At 37.9% G+C, this 17,614-nt stretch overlaps 1 pseudogene; it reads right to left on the bottom strand.

Moving 5' to 3' along the window:
* Positions 1-297: 297 nt before the first annotated feature.
* On the bottom strand, positions 298-17,270 carry LOC131537543 (GTPase IMAP family member 8-like; annotated as a pseudogene).
* Between the last annotated feature and the right edge of the window lie 344 nt (positions 17,271-17,614).

The following is a 17,614-nucleotide window of genomic DNA, read 5'->3' as shown; positions in this document are numbered from 1 at the left end:
AAAGTTTTTGGACAAGTGCTTTTTACAAATTTTTTGGAATGTAATGGTACTTCTACTTGAGTATATATTTTTTTCTGTACCACAGGGAAAACACAATAAGGGATGCTAAAACATACTCTAATTCATTAAAGTGATCAGATAGGATGAAACACAATGTTTCTTCCCAGTTTTAAAAAGTAAACATAGGCCGCATTTACACTGCATGGTTCAAGTGACCCAATTCCGATTTTTTCCTCCCATGTGGCACAGATCGGATATGGCCCACGACCGTGTAAGCAGGAAAAAAAAATCGCATGGATTCTAATATTCTCCGATCGGTTTCAGGCCTCATTCATATGCGGAAATGAATCGGATATGTGCAAGCGGACAGATTGGATATCCCCCTGTAAATGCGACTCCTACGTCATTGAAAAGTGACAGGACATCACTGTCCTGAAGAATTTGTACTAGGATATATAATTATAACTATTGCATTAAAAAAACGTTTCTATATGAATTCCATGTCAATAAATTAAACTCAATGTACTATTCAAATTGATTTGTGATGTCATATGCTATTTTTGGCTCGTTTCACCAAGTGCAGTGTAAAATGCACACATTGGATACGGGTCACTTTTAAAAGAAATGTAAGCACGTCGTCCAAAAAAATTGGTCATCAAGACCTGCAGTGTAGATGCAGCCATAGAATGGAAAAATTTTAAATAAATAAATAAATAAATAAATAATCATGCAATATTTGAACCTTTAATTAAATACTGCTATAGAAGTATGCATGCAATATGATTACATCAATATGAAATGATTCAGAACATCCATCCATTCATTATCAAATCCTATGTAGGGACAGAAGGATGATAAAGCATCTTGAGCAGAACACAGAGAAACATTCTGGATGGACAGCCAGTCCATCACACGACATGAGTCAGAACAGCATCAGAATAATAAAATAACACTATTGTGGGCAACTCATTTAATGTTAAAATCATGCAGTAGTAATTAGATTTTATAACATTTGTACCTTTTTCTTTTCTTTTCTTTTTTTCCTCTCAGATAATCCCAATCAAATTCCACAGAAACAAAAATAATCGGAATAAAAGCTTTAGGGAAGTATTATAGAAAATAAAAATGAAACATTAATGTTGTTTGAGGCTCATCTTTCAGAAGCATCAGTGAATGACAGCCTTTTCATGTTGTTCTTGATGTTATTTAATCATCTCTGTGAGCTCCAGAACATGCTTCAGTGTTCTTTCTTTCCACTCATTAAATTCTTTTGCTTGTGTTCTGGCTTCATCTTGATGTTTCTTCTTCATCTCTTTTATTTTCTCCTCATATTCTTCATCTCTCTCTCTCTCTTCTCTTTTTCTCTTCTTCTCCTCTGTTTCTCTTCTCTTGATCTCTTCTTCTTGCTCTTGTTTCACATCTTCAGTCATTTTCTTCCATCTCTTTATATCTTCTTCTTGTCTCTCATCATCTTCTCGTTTTCTTCTCTCCCACTCTTTTCTCTCTCGTTCCAGCTGTTCATAATGTCTTTTCATTGTAGTTCTCTTTTCTTCATATTCTCTATCTTTTTCTTCTCTTCTCTGTTTCTGTCTCTCCTCTTCTATCTTCTGTCTTTCTTCTTCTCTCTCTCTTTCAAATCTCTTTCTCATTTTCTCCAGTTCTTCTTGTTTTTCTCTCAGTTGTTCCTCATATCGCTCTTTTCTCTTTCTTTCTTCTTCCTCTCGTTCTCTCATCTGTCGTTTCTTTTCATTCTCCCATTCTTTCTGCTGTTGTTTAATTTCCTCTTGAATCTCTTTTCTGTCATTTTCAACCTCTTTTATTTTTCTTCTCCATCTCAGTCTCTCCTCTTCCTCATTCCTCCTTTTCTTCTCCAAATCTCGCTTCTTTATTTCTTCTTCTTGTTTCATCTGTAACTCTGCAATAATACGCTCATGATCATTTTTCATCTTTTCTTGATCTTGTCTGTATTTATCTTCTTTCTTTCTTTCTTCTTCTTCTCTTTCTTTTAGCTGTTTTTCATACTGTGATCTCTGATTTTCCATCTCTCTCTTCATCTCTTCAATTTGTTGTTTTATTCAGCTCCTCGCTGTTCTTCTTCCTCTGATCGTTTCTGGTTTTCAGTCTCTTGTTTCTTTTTATCTCTTTTTTCTTTCTCTTCAAAATCTTTTATGAGTTTTTACAGTTTTTCACTCAATTGATTCTCCATTTTCATTTTCTCCTCATCTGCTCTTTGTTTCTCTTCCTCAAATCTCTTCATTATGTCTTTCATTACCTTGTCATATATGAATTTATAATTATCCTTCTTATTTTCTTTAAGTATTTTCTTTATTTTCTTTTTAATGGACATCTCTGCCTCCTCAAACATGCTGTTAGTGAAATATCGACCCTCATTAGTATTTTTCAGCTCTTCTATCATGTTTAACAGTTGAATCACTTGAGTTTTATCTTGTGTTTCTCTGTTATTGAAAACCAGGAATCTGTTTCCACAATCTCTGATCAGTTTCTTCAGTTCTGGAGAGTTACGTCTCTTCACATAATCCTCTATAGATTCACCCTCAAGTTCATCTCCTCCAGTGAACAGTACGATGCTGAACTGAGCAGCTTTTGGACCAAAGATCTTCTGTATCAGATTAACAATGTCTGTTTCTTCCTTGGTGAATTGTCCCAAACTCAACACAATGACAAACACATGAGGTCCAGGTGACGACAGTGAAACACATTTCATTATTTCTTCTGCTACTTGTTCAACTGGCAATTTTGTGTCAGAAATACTTGGAGTATCAACAACAGCTACTGATCGACCATCAACTTCAGCAAATCTCTTTTCACAAACTGTTGTCACTGAATCTAGCCTTAATTCACTCACAAACTTATCTCTTCCCAGAATAGTGTTTCCTGTTGCACTCTTTCCACTTCCTGTCTTCCCGATCAGCACAATCCTCAGATCACCTGCTTCACCTTCAGCACCTGAACAGCACACTGATTGGGGGGGGGAAAACACTTATTGAAAAGAAGCTGAAGCTGAAAAATATCACAAGAACTGTAACAACCATGTTAATAAATGTTAGAAATACATAAACTCTGTTCATTCACACTTTGCAAACTGACATACTGGATTTGCTCTTTGCTAACTAATGATGCAGTATTTGAAGGCATCACATGCACATCAAAGACCATAAAAAAGACTATGCCAAGACTATACAAAATAAATAAATGAATTCTGCTGCTGTGTGAATGTAGTTTAGTATTTTTTGGTCCAGTTTCATTCATTTTAACCTAGCTAATAGAGCATAAATTCAAACATGGAAACTATCCATTGTAATTTTTAAGTACTATAATGACATGACAAGTTGGTAAGTTTGGTCTTGGTTGACTCGAGACTATAAAACACAAAACAGGACATGCTTGATATTAAAACAGGGAACTTCTGTCGTATAAAACATTTTAACCTGACAATGTTGTGTGAAATCCCATAGCATGTGATTATGATGATGTAACCCCTGCTGAAAAAAACCAATAGAGCCCTGCCCAAAACACAATAGAAAATGTAATGGTTTTAATGGTTATAATGGGAATTGTATTGGTTTTAATGGAAACTATAATGGTGTCTACTGGTATGTGATGGATTCTATTGGTGGGATGTTAAATCCTATTGGAAAAATGCCCAAAACACACTACAAAAAGGAATTTTGTAATGGTTTTACTGGAAAAAGCTAATGGTTTATAATGGTATTTTAATGGAAACCATGGTTTCTATTGGGTTTCTATTGCTTTTTTTTTAGCAGGGACGTGCCCATTTGTACAGAAAATGCTACTGGATCTCAGTGTCACATCATCGTTCAGTTTGCACCAGAGTTTCCTCTCTGAAATTCATGATGTAAATTCTATACACTCACATTCTGACTGAAGTTTCTGCTGTAAGTCTTTGATTTTCTCCATTCTCTTTAGTTCTTTATGTTGATCCTCCAGTTCATGTCTGACTTGGGTCTCTTGAGCTTTCACATACATCTGAAGTGAATATGGTTCAGAATTCATGTTCTCTATATATTCCAGTAGTTCTAGGATCTGTCTTGAGTTTTCAGGTTCATTTAACCCCATCACTCTGTACTGACTGATTACCTTTGAGATTCTGGGCTGGATTTGATTGAATCTGTCACTGGTGTTTTGATAGTGAACTCTGTGGTGAAAATAATCATAATATGCTCTCTGGAGTCAAATATCTTCTGTATCTTCTCTATTTCTGATTTATCTTCATCAGTCAGTGGAGCGTCAGGAACAATGATGAGGAAGACATGAACTCCAGGATGACAAAGAGAAACACAGTGAAGAGTCTGACGCTTCACATCCTCCTCTGAGAGCCGATTGAGAGCTGGAAGCTCCACCAGACTGATCTGACGTCCATGAATCTCCACATCTCCCCTCACACACTTTGAGCTGAACTCAGTCTGATGTGAAGTGAAAGGCCCCACCCCTCCCCTCAAACATTTCAATATGGAGGCCTTTAGAATTGCATCATTTCCACACAACACCAGGTTCACATCGGCTTCTGATGCCCCCATTGACACTGAAAACACATTAAGTAGAAAGTGCCCAATTAGACTTTAGACTTGTTCCTAAAAATATACAAGAACAAACATGTTGTTAATTAACAAAAAAGCTCAAAGTCACTTTCCAGACCCTTCACTCTCTCTGTTCCTTTGTGGTGGAATGATCTGTCATACTCCATATGATTCGCTGAAGACACACCTCTGTCACAAGCACTTAACCACCATGCAAGGTTAAACAAACACACACACCAATATACACTGAACAAAATTATAAACGCAACACTTTTGTTTTTGCCCCCATTTTTCATGAGCTGATCTCAAAGATCCAAGACTTTTTCTATGTACACAAAAGGCCTATTTCTCTCAAATATTGTTCACAAATCTGTTTAAATCTGTGTTAGTGGGCACTTCTCCTTTGCCGAGATACTCCATCCACCTCACAGGTGTGGCATATCAAGATGCTGATTAGACAGCATGATTATTGCACAGGTGTGCCTTAGGCTGCCCACAATAAAAGGCCACTCTAAAATGTGCGGTTTTTCTGTATTGGGGGGGTCTGAAAACCAGTCAGTATCTGGTGTGACCACCATTTGTCTCACGCAGTACAACACATCTCCTTCGCATAGAGTTGATCAGGTTATTGATTGTGGCCTGTAGAATGTTGGTCCACTCCTCTTCAATGGCTGTGCAAAGTTGCTGGATATTGGCAGGAACTGGAACGCGCTGTCGTATACGCCGATCCAGAGCATCCCAAACATGCTCAATGGGTGACATGTCTGGTGAGTATGCTGGCCATGCAAGAACTGGGATGTTTTCAGCTTCCAGGAATTGTGTACAGATCCTTGCAACATGGGGCCATGCATTATCATGCTGCAACATGAGGTGATGGTCGTGGATGAATGGCACAACAATGGGCCTCAGGATCTCGTCACGGTATCTCTGTGCATTCAAAATGCCATCAATAAAATGCACCTGTGTTCGTTGTCCATAACATACGCCTGCCCATACCATAAACCCACCGCCACCATGGGCCACTCGATCCACAACATCAGCAAACCACTCAACCACACGACGCCATACACGCTGTCTGCCATCTGCCCTGTACAGTGAAAACCGGGATTCATCCATGAAGAGAACACCTCTCCAAAGTGCCAGACACCATCGAATGTGAGCATTTGCCCACTCAAGTCGGTTACGATGACAAACTGCAGTCAGGTCGAGACCCCGATGAGGACGACGAACATGCAGATGAGCTTCCCTGAGACGGTTTCTGACAGTTTGTGCAGAAATTCTTTGGTTATGCAAACTTATTGTTGCAGCAGCTGTCCGGATGGCTGGTCTGAGACAATCTTGGAGATGAAGATGCTGGATGTGGAGGTCCTGGGCTGGTGTGGTTACACGTGGTCTGCGGTTGTGAGGCCAGTTGGATGTACTGCCAAATTCTCTGAAACGTCTTTGGAGACGGCTTATGGTAGAGAAATGAACATTCAATTCACGGGCAACAGCTCTGGTGGACATTCCTGCAGTCAGCATGCCAATTGCACGCTCCCTCAAAACTTGCGACATCTGTGGCATTTTGCTGTGTGATAAAACTGTACATTTTAGAGTGGCCTTTTATTGTGGCCAGCCTAAGGCACACCTGTGCAATAATCATGCTGTCTAATCAGCATCTTGATATGCCACACCTGTGAGGTGGATGTAATATAAGGAGAAGTCAAGTCACCTTTATTTATATAGCGCTTTTACAATACAGATTGTGTCAAAGCACTTAACAGTATCAAATTGGAGGATAGAGTGTCAGTAATGTATAATGATAAGATTAAACACTCAATTTTCATTTAGGCATTTCATTATTGAATTCAGAGATGTCATTGTCTAGCTCAGTTTAGTTTAAATAGTATCTGTGCAATCAAATCGGCGATAATTGCTAGAAATTAAGTGTCCCCAACTGAGCAAGCCAGAGGCGACAGCAGCAAGGAACCAAAACTCCCTCTGAGACAGAATGGAGAAAAAAACCTTGGGAGAAACCAGGCTCAGTCGGGGGGCCAGTTCTCCTCTGACCAGACGAAACCCGCAGTTCAAAAGTTTCTATTTCTATTTTAATTTTGTTGCAATTTCTAACAATAGTAGTATTATGTAGTTAGGTATTTTATTATATTTTAGTTATTTTGTTATTTTGGTTGATATATCTGGGGATATATCTCTGGGGGTCATCCGGGCGTCCTGGTCTCCGCCCGGCGATCAGGGCCGCAGAGCGTCACCTCCGGCGCCGACCCACCATCTGATCGGACACGGACCGAGAAACAGACTAGGAAAGAAACAGACAAACATTAGCGCAGATGCCATTCAACTTACGATGTAACGAGTACATCGTGTGTTATGGGGAGTGTTCCCGGTTCCGGTTGATCTAATTAATGCAGCCTAACAATCCTTTAACGGATTTGATTAATAGAAGCGTATTAATGTGTTATGTGTAAGCCAGGCTAAAGAGATGGGTCTTTAATCTAGATTTAAACTGACAGAGTGTGTCTGCCTCCCGAACAGTGTTAGGTAGACTGTTCCAGAGTTTGGGTGCTAAATAGGAAAAGGATCTGTCGCCCGCAGTCGATTTTGATATTCTAGGTATTATCAAACGGCCAGAGTTTTGAGAACGCAGCGGACGTGGAGGACTATAATGCGATAAGAGCTCGCTCAAGTACTGAGGAGCTAAACCATTCAGGGCTTTATAAGTAATTAACAAGATTTTAAAATCTATCCGATGCTTGATAGGGAGCCAGTGCAGTGTTGACAGAACCGGGCTAATATGGTCATATTTCCTGGTTCTAGTAAGGACTCTAGCTGCTGCATTTTGGACCAACTGTAGTTTGTTGATCAAGCGTGCAGAACAACCACCCAATAAAGCATTACAATAGTCTAACCTTGAGGTCATAAACGCATGAATTAACATTTCTGCATTTGACGTTGAGAGCATTGGTCGCAATTTAGATATGCTTTTGAGATGAAAAAATGCAGTTTTACAGATGCTAGAAACATGGCTTTTAAATGACAGATTGCTATCGAACAGCACACCTAGGTTCCTGACTGATGAAGAAGAATTGACAGAGCAGCCGTCAAGTGTTAGATAATGTTCTAGGTTACATGTGGGGTTTTAGGTCCGATAATTAACACCTCTGTTTTTCAGAATTTAGCAGTAAAAATTACTCGTCATCCAGTTTTTATATCGACTATGCATTCCGTTAGTTTCTCAATTTGGTGTGTTTCACCGGCCGCGAAGAAATATAGAGCTGAGTATCATCAGCATAACAGTGAAAGCTAACACCATGTCTCCTGATAATATCTCCCAAGGGTAACATATAGAGCGTGAAAAGTAACGGCCCTAGTACTGAGCCTTGAGGTACTCCATACTGCACTTGTGATCGATATGATACCTCTTCATTCACTGCTATGAACTGATGGCGGTCAGATAAGTACGATTTGAACCATGCTAAGGCACTTCCACTAATGCCAACAAAGTTTTGTAGTCTATTCAAAAGAATGTTGTGGTCGATAGTGTCGAACGCAGCGCTAAGATCCAGTAGAACTAATAAAGAGATACAACCACAATCAGATGATAGAAGCAGGTCATTTGTAACTCTAATGAGAGCAGTCTCAGTACTATGATACGATCTAAATCCTGACTGGAATTCCTCACAGATATCATTTTTCTCTAGGAAGGAATATAATTGTGAGGATACTACCTTTTCTAGTATCTTTGACAGAAAAGGGAGATTTGAGATCGGTCTGTAATTAACTAGATCTTTGGGGTCAAGTTGTGGTTTTTTAATGAGAGGCTTAATAACAGCCAATTTGAAGGTTTTGGGGACATATCCTAATGACAATGATGAATTAATAATAGCCAAAAGAGGATCCATGACTTCTGGAAGCAGTTCTTTTAGTAGTTTAGATGGAATCGGGTCTAACATACATGATGTTGGTTTAGATGATTTAACAAGTTTATACAATTCTTCCTCTCCTACAGTAGAGAATGAGTGGAATTGTTCCTCAGGGGATCTATAGTGCGCTATCTGATGCGATACTGTAGCTGACGGCTGCAGGGATACAATTTTATCTCTGATAGTATCGATCTTGGAAGTGAAGTAGTTCATAAAGTCATTACTGCTATGCTCTTGGGAAATGCCAACACCTGTTGATGCTTGATTTTTCGTTAATTTAGTTACTGTATTGAATAAATATCGGGGGTTATGTTTGTTTTCTTCTAGAAGAGACGAAAAGTAATCAGATCTAGCAGTTTTTAATGCTTTTCTGTAGGATAGGGTACTTTCCGCCAAGCTAAACGAAATACCTCTAATTTAGTTTTCCTCCAGCTGCGCTCCATTTTCCGGCTGCTCTCTTTAGGGCGCGAGTGTGCTCATTATACCACGGTGTTGGACTCTTATCCTTAATCTTCCTTAAGCGTAAAGGAGCAACCGCATCTAAAGTGCTAGAAAAGAGAGTCCATAGTTCCTGTTACATCATCAAGTTGTTCTGAGCTATTGGATATGCTGAGGAACTGAGATAAGTCAGGAAGATTATTTATAAAGCAGTCTTTTGTGGTAGAGGTAATGGTTCTACCATATTTGTAACAAGAAGTTGGCTTTACAGCTTTAGCTATATGGAATATACAGGAGACTAGATAATGATCTGAGATATCATCGCTCTGCTGCAAAATTTCAACGCCACTGACATCAATTCCATGTGACAGTATTAAATCTAGAGTATGATTTCGACAATGAGTAGGTCCTGACACGTGTTGTTTAACACCAATTGAGTTTAGAATGTCTATAAATGCTGATCCCAACGAATCTCTATCATTATCAACATGGATATTAAAATCACCAACGATTAGGACTTTATCTGCAGTCAGCACTAACTCCGATAGAAGATCAGAAAATTCTTTAATAATGTCTGTATGGTGCCCTGGTGGCCTGTATACAGTAGCCAGTACAAACATCACAGGGGATTTATCATTAACACTTGTTTCTTTGGATAACGTTATATGATGCACCATTACTTCGAACGAATTATACTTGAAACCCAACCTCTGAGAGATACTGAAAATATTTCTATAAATTGTAGCAACACCTCCCCCTTTACCTTTTGGACGCGGTTCATGCTTGTAACAGTAATCTTGGGGTGTAGACTCGTTTAAAGTAATGTAATCATCTTGTTTTAGCCAGGTTTCTGTCAGACAAAGCACATCTAGTTTATGGTCCGTGAACATATCATTTACAAAAAGTGCTTTTGGAGAAAGGGATCTAATATTTAATAAGCCAAGCTTTATCATGTGTTTATCTGTATTATATCGTTTTTTTATTTGTTGAACATCAATTAAATTGTTACTATTACTTTGGTTTGGATGTTTTCTGTATTTTCTAGTTCGGGGAACAGACACAGTCTCTATAGAGTGATATCTAGGTGAAAAAGTTTCTATGTGCTGAGAGTTAACTGACTTTGGTGGCGTGAGGCGGCTAGCAGACGATCGGTTTAGCCAGTCTGTCTGCTTCCTGACCTGGGCTCCAGTTAGTCAAGTACAAACTCTAAGACTATGTGCCATATTTCTAGAGAGAAGAGCGGCACCACCCCAGGAGGGATGAACACCATCTCTTTTCAACAGGTCAGGTCTGCCCCAAAAATTCTTCCAATTGTCTATAAAGCCTATGTTATTTTGCGGGCACCACTTAGACATCCAGCCATTAAGTGACGACAGTCTGCTATGAATCTCATCACCCCGGTAAGCAGGGAGCGGACCAGAGCATATTACAGTGTCTGACATCGTACTTGCAAGTTCACACACCTCTTTAACATTATTTTTGGTGATCTCCGACTGGCGAAGTCGAACATCATTAGCGCCGACGTGGATAACAATCTTACTGAATTTACGTTTAGCATTAGTCAGCACTTTTAAATTTGCCAAGATGTCAGGCGCTCTGGCTCCTGGTAAACAATGGACTATGGTGGCTGGTGTCTCTATTTTCACGTTCCGTACAATAGAATCGCCAATAACTAGAGCACTTTCATCAGGTTTCTCGGTGGGTGCGTCACCGAGTGGGGAGAACCTGTTTGATGTTCTGATCGAACGGAAGAGTGGTGTTTTGACCCGCGACTATGCCGCCTCACTGTCACCCAGTTGCCCTGCTGCACGGGCTCAACCGAAACCGAACAATGTACAGGACTCCTTGAGCTAGTCGCATCCAAAGCAGTATCTACAGCCCTCACATTCTTACTATCCTCAACTGAAGTTTGGATGCGTGTCTCTAGTTCTAAAACCTTCTCTGTCAGCCTAACTATTTCCTGCATTTATCACATGTGAATCCCTCGCTGCTGACAGAGACAGATAAACTATACATGTGGCAAACAGTGCAAACAACAATAGCAGGAGAAGAAGCCATTACTCACCGTGATTGATGAATGATACCAACTTAACTTACCACTTACCACTGTTGTTTGATGAGCTCGTGAAAACGGAGCGAGGAAAAATAAAATAATAATAGGCGCGAATAGAATGCAAATGGAACCGCTAGTGACAAGCTAACGGGCTAACAAGCTGCACTCGCGGTTTTTAAAGGAGAACGATCAAATTAGTTAGATTAGTTTGAAAGATAACACCAGAAATATGGTGGGAATTAAGTTATATATTATCACTTTAGACAAAAGGGATTGAAAGTAAAGTAGAGATTCAATAAAAAGCGAAGGTACACGGAGCTACAAACACAAACCTCTCAGCAGCACAACAGACTGAAGCAATCGAACTCAGAGGAGCCCATTAATAATAATATGATTAATAATAATAATAGAAGTGCTCACTAACACTTAATAATAATAATAATTATTAATAATAATAATAGTAGAAGTGCTCACTAACACAGATTTAGACAGATTTGTGAACAATATTTGAGAATATTTTGTGTACATAGAAAAAGTCTTAGATCTTTGAGTTCAGCTCATGAAAAATGGGGGCAAAAACAAGTGTTGCGTTTATAATTTTGTTCAGTGTATATTCTTTTCTGCATTCCCCTATGCTTTAGCTCGTTTCCTAGTCAAGCAGTCTAATATTAATAAAATATTGCATTATAATGTTATAATATTTATAATCCTAAATATCACCACGTGATGAATAACTCCAACAACCTACATCTACTATAAATATATAACTTTACCTGCATACATACAGTACACTAATATAAAGTGACATATACTATACAGCAAATCTCAACTACATGATTGTTTAAATCATTGTAAAATGTAATTATATTGTTGCCCATAGGAAAATGATACAATTTGGCACACTTGTAGTGGTGGTCCTGAATAGTGATCTGACCAACTTTGGGGTCTCTGGGACCAACTCTATAGCACCAACACCAGTTCAAATATTCAACACTGAAATGCTTATAACTTTTGAACCTTTTGTTCTAGAAACTTAGTACACCTGATTACTCTCTTCATGCTGATCAAATTCAATATCCTGTATTAAATCTCCACCCATTACAGTAGTGGCCATTTTGAAAAGTACAGTATTACATTTTTTTTCTGATACACCTTCAAAATTTGTCCAATTCTTACGAAAATTGGTCAGAAGTTCTTTGGACCAAGCCACATGGAAATGACTGAACAGTTTTTTTTTATATTCATCTTTGTTCAGAAATTATGACATCACAAACTTCTGGAAGTTGACCTAAAATTGGTTAAGAGGCTGTATCTCTGCCAAACTTTGATCAATTGAAATGAAATTCGTACATGTTACTAGGGCTGCACGATTATGACAAAAATCATAATTGTCGATTATTCGCTTGAAATTGTAATTGCGATTATTAATTACGATTAAAACAATTTACTTTGAATGATGTTTATACCATTGTTTGAAGCAACTGCATGTCATATTTTTATATGAAAATGCTGAAAACATTAAAAAGGAAAAACTTTTATTGCTTTTCTACAGTATTATGCCTCAAATGCCAACTATTCATTGGATTAGTTTCTTCTTTAAATTATAAAAAATATGCATGGTATTATAATATTAAACTAAAACTATAATTAAAACAATTGAAAAACCTTTAAGATAATCTGTAGAAAGAAAAAAAACCATCTTAAGCACTCAGAATAACATAAGTGGACTTTGAACGATTATTGCCTTTTTGAACGATTACGTAATTGTGGCATCCATAATTGTAATTGCGATTAGAAATTTGATTAATTGTGCAGCCCTACATGCTACGTATGCGTACATGTATACATCGGTATGCTACATCAACACCATGATCTGAGGGTCCATGTCAAAGTTAGGAACAGCACCACCTATGGGTCATGAGATACCACAAATGGCTTTTTTTGCCTATAACTTTTGAACAATTAATCAGAAATTCATGATCTGGATGGTGTCTGTAGAATCCTTGGGTGATGCCAAATCTGTGGATATCGATTTTGCCAGGATTGGCTGAACCACCTGTCCGCTATTTTGAAATTTGTCATAAATTGCAGTATCTTTTAAACCCCTGATATATTTGCACAAAATTCGGTAGGGATCATCGACACTAGGGGTGGGGGAAAAACGATTCACATATGAATTGCGATTTAGTCTTCTCGCAATTCGCATCGATTCACGGATTTCAAAAATCGATTTTCCACTTAATATAATAATAATAATAACAACATGATGTTGTAGAGCAAAACAGCAACACTAATGGAGGAGGAAAAACAAATACATCCTGCCCCATTTTCAGTGAGGGAAAGTGTTTGGAAAAATATTATATTGATTATTGATCTTTTGTTGTTATGGGAAGTTAAGTGTGAAATATTTTAGATTTATTAGGAATTTAATATTTAATAGGAAACCATGATTTCTTGAGTCAGATACTATACTATAAACTGGTGTGTTTTTGTATCAAAATACTGGTGCATTTGATGTCTAGCACAAAAATATTTGATGAAAAATAGTGAATTGTGATTAAAAATAAAAAAATTGTGACCCCAAGAATTGATATGAATCGAATCGTGAGGTACCAAAAGATTCCCACCCCTAATCAACAACATGTCCCAGAGGTATCTGAGAAGTTTGGACACAGCACCACCAAATTATTTTTATATCATTTCATTCCCTGGGTTATGCCAATTCTGACTATATCTCATTTGTCATTTTCCATGAATGTGCCTGTTCGCCATACTAAAGTAAATGAAAATCAGTTTTTTGCTACTCCCCCTACAAATTTTGTCCAAAATTGAATCAGATGATCTTTGACCTGAGCTGCACAGAAATGACTCAATGGATTTTTTTTGGCTACTTTAACAAAATTTGATTTACATTTGAGTTACATTGTTAACAATACAACCGGAGCACATGCCACTGAGGTGAGGGGCGGGATGTTTAGACGCGCAATAGAGGCGGTTTAGCCAATCACAACACATTGGGCCAGCTAACCAATCAGAGCCCATTGCGAATTTCTGAGGGAGGGCTTTCACAGAACCAGGAAATCAACCGCCCGTTTTTATGCTAGCTGAAAAGCAGTGTACAATACAGGTAAAATATGTGAAAAATAATGTGATTTTTAAAAAAAAAAACTAATAATGAACACATGTTGCTGTGCACCCCATAAACACAATCAAGCCTTTGAATAAATCCATTAGACCACCCCTTTAAGTTAAATATCATCACACTCACTTCTTCCTGAGTCCTGTTGCTCCATTGTGTAATACTGTGAAGTTTCAGTACAAACCAGGTGTCGTCCATCATTCATCTTCACAATGTTCTCAAACGTCTGCAGAAGATCATCAGGAGAGCTGCTTCTCTGAAGACTGAAGTGTCTGTTTGCACATTTCTGAATAATGTTCTGAAGGATGTCACTGGTTTCTGTGGGCTCTTGTGTGCTGAGCACCATGGTGTGTTGATAAACCCGCTCAGAGAAAGAGTGCAGCACCTTCTCCACACACTCTTGATCTTCTGCTGAACACGGCTCATGTTTGAGGAGCAGAACGATCACATGAGGTCCTGGATCAGACAGAAACACACACTCTCTCACAGTTTGTGTGATCTGATGATCTGAGATGTTTGTCTGGAGCAGCTGAGGACTGTTGATGATGATCACGTGTCTGTCCTTCAGTCTTCCTGCGACTCTCTCTACAACATCTGGAGGAGCTTCACTGTCAAACGCTGCTCGTCCTAATATGAAGTTTCCCACCAGACTGTTTTCTGACACGCTCAAACCCAGAAGAACGATCCTCACTGCAAAGAGTCAAATCAGACATTCAGAGTTATATCTTACGATGGCAAGATCTTAATTAACCCTCTAAGCGCCAAAGTCGCAAAATTGCGACAAGACGTCATACTTAATAAAATAGACTGTAGTTCCTAATATGGTGTAATAGCTCATTTGTATTCCCTACCACTAGATGGCAGACATGTAGTACTTCGATTATAGACCAAAATTGTTCGAGGAAATAGCAGAGCAAGTGAGCTATCGTGTCATTGATGCGGAAGCAGTTCAGTTCATAGCGTCTGAATAAATTGTGAAATTTGTGAGAGAAAATCGCCAAATGGCTAATAAAAAGTTGTACTGTGAGAATGTGTTGCAAATGTTATTCGCCTATTCTGACTCTGAAGGGGAATATTTGCCTTTTGGAAATGACGATCGGTCGTCTAATGATCGCGCTTCTCCCGGTACATCTTTGCATGCGCAATGCCGCCGTAAAAGGAGAGAGTGTTCAAGACTGTCACCTAGATAACTGATTGGGCAGATAGCTGGTCAACTGATCAAAAAATAGGCACATGTATTTTACTGTGGCACAGCAATATAGTAATAATTTACTACTTTCTCCTGTTTTACTGTTGATTTCCTCTTTTCCTGATCATTTGGAATGAGGATAAAAAGACAAAAAAAACCAACAACAAACAAACATACAAATAAGTTCAAACATCCATTCAATATCTATTGTTTCCTGAATATTACTGATGAACTGATCAAAAAGTAGGCTACTGTTCACATGTGTTTTACTACTATATAGTATAGTAATATAGTAATAATTTAGTACTTTCTCCTGTTTTATTGTTGGTTTCTTTTTTCTGATCATTTGGAATGAGAATAAAAAGACAAAAAAAAACAAAAAAAACATGCAAATAAGTTCAAACATCAATTCAATATCTACTATTTCCTGAATATTATGACATTCAAGAGGGCCGCCTCCTGATGACATCATAATATGCAAATTAGATGAGTATATTTACACCCCACATAAACCTTCGGTCATGCCCAACATTTTTCTGATTTACAGTAGATCTCCATCTTTAAGCCCTTTCAAGCCACAAGCTTTTGAAATCTTGATGTCAAAATCCAGCATTTTTCAAAAAAAAAAAAAAAAACCTGGCACCTAAAGGGTTAAATCCAGCATCACAGATCGAAATGATCAGAATCCACTGCTAGAAGGTTGCATTAATCACTTGTGTTTTTATTAAATAAACTGCCCATATTTTAAACACACTCTTCATCACTTCATTTATTTATGTAGGTAGACTTACTGTAAGGAGGATGGTCTTTGCTTTGTCTTCTCCTGTGACGAGGATTGTGGGCGACAATCACTGTGTGAAATATAAACCATACATTATATTTGATACAGTTATCACAGTTAACACAAACTAACAGATATCAGCATCTTTGAATGATTCTTACAAACAACAATGTTAATCAAAGTGAAAGTGAGATTCTGTCAAATCACTAAAATAATGAAAATACTTTTGCTAAATTTCACTGAATATGCAGTGAAGAAAATTTCTTATTTTTGTCAGAAGTTACTGTATGTATAATCTAGTGTTTCTGTCTACCTATAATTGATTATCAATATCTGCATGCAAATTGAAAGTGCTTCAAGAATTTTAAGTCTATGAACAGAATGGAAATATTCTTGAAGACTCATTTTAAGCTTTCTGTGATTTTCACCTCTGGTATCTGTGGTTGACGTGTTGATATTCTGTTTTGTCCTCCGTCTCTCTTCATTGTTCTGTAAGTAATTCTAGTGATTTTCAAAGAGTAACACAGTTTATTCATCCAGACTATGTGAAGCTCCATCACTGTTCTGTCTGTAGTTTGTTGTTTAGAACTGTGAATCTCAACTCATATGAAGATCTTCCTGCAAAACTACTGAGATTCACAGGTTTGATTCCAAATGAACAAACACACACGGATGATAACACTCTCATATATGATGAATAAGCCACTCTCTGAATTACATAAACCAGATTGAACTGAATTATTTGAACGACTGAAAGAACTTTAAGAGAAGTGTGTTGAACAACACGATGTGGAGCTTTAGTCTCTACATGTTGATATCACGCTGATATCCTGCATCACGTTTCTGCTCCAGCAGTTTACCTAAAGACCATAAACTAAACACACTTCACATCATCAAATATTCATGCATCTCATAGCTAAACACAGTCTTTTACTCACAGATTTGTTTCGCATACGGATCTGTGACTGAAATGAAAGTGAAACTCACTGATGTTCCTGCAGCTCATACAGTTATTAATGACATTGATGATTAAAATAAACTCATGTTTTAGTGTATCTCATATTTAGATTTCGTATTACATATAAATTATTTATAAGGAAATGTGATACCTGCAGGTTTCATCATGTTTATATGTTTATTTCCTTGTTGCCGTCATGAGAGCAGGAAGAAATCTTTGTGTGTGGAGTCAAAGACGATACAAAGTAAAAACTTCCTGTCTGTCTGATTAACAGGAGCAAGTAAGGGCTATACGTCAAAGCGGCCCATTTCTCCTTTTATTTCCATTGGCTGCGCAGCTGTTAGCGGATTTAAGCAAAGTAATCTTACAGGGATCTCTATTGCAGGGAGGGAAGTGATCATCAGTCAGTTGGCGGATGACACTACTTTTTTCTTAAAAAGCAGTGATAAAGTTGCAGTAGCTCTAGAAGTAATAGATATGTATTCCAAAGTGTCTGTTTTACACCTGAATATTTCTAAATGTGAACTATTGTCTATTAGAGATTGTGCCTTTTCTTCAATTTGTAACATTTCGGTTA

The sequence above is a fragment of the Onychostoma macrolepis genome, chromosome 03 (assembly GCF_012432095.1).
Source record: "Onychostoma macrolepis isolate SWU-2019 chromosome 03, ASM1243209v1, whole genome shotgun sequence".
NCBI classification, from domain to species: domain Eukaryota; kingdom Metazoa; phylum Chordata; class Actinopteri; order Cypriniformes; family Cyprinidae; genus Onychostoma; species Onychostoma macrolepis.
Note: the sequence above shows the minus strand (reverse complement) of the source record. Positions and strands in the feature narration are given on the sequence as shown.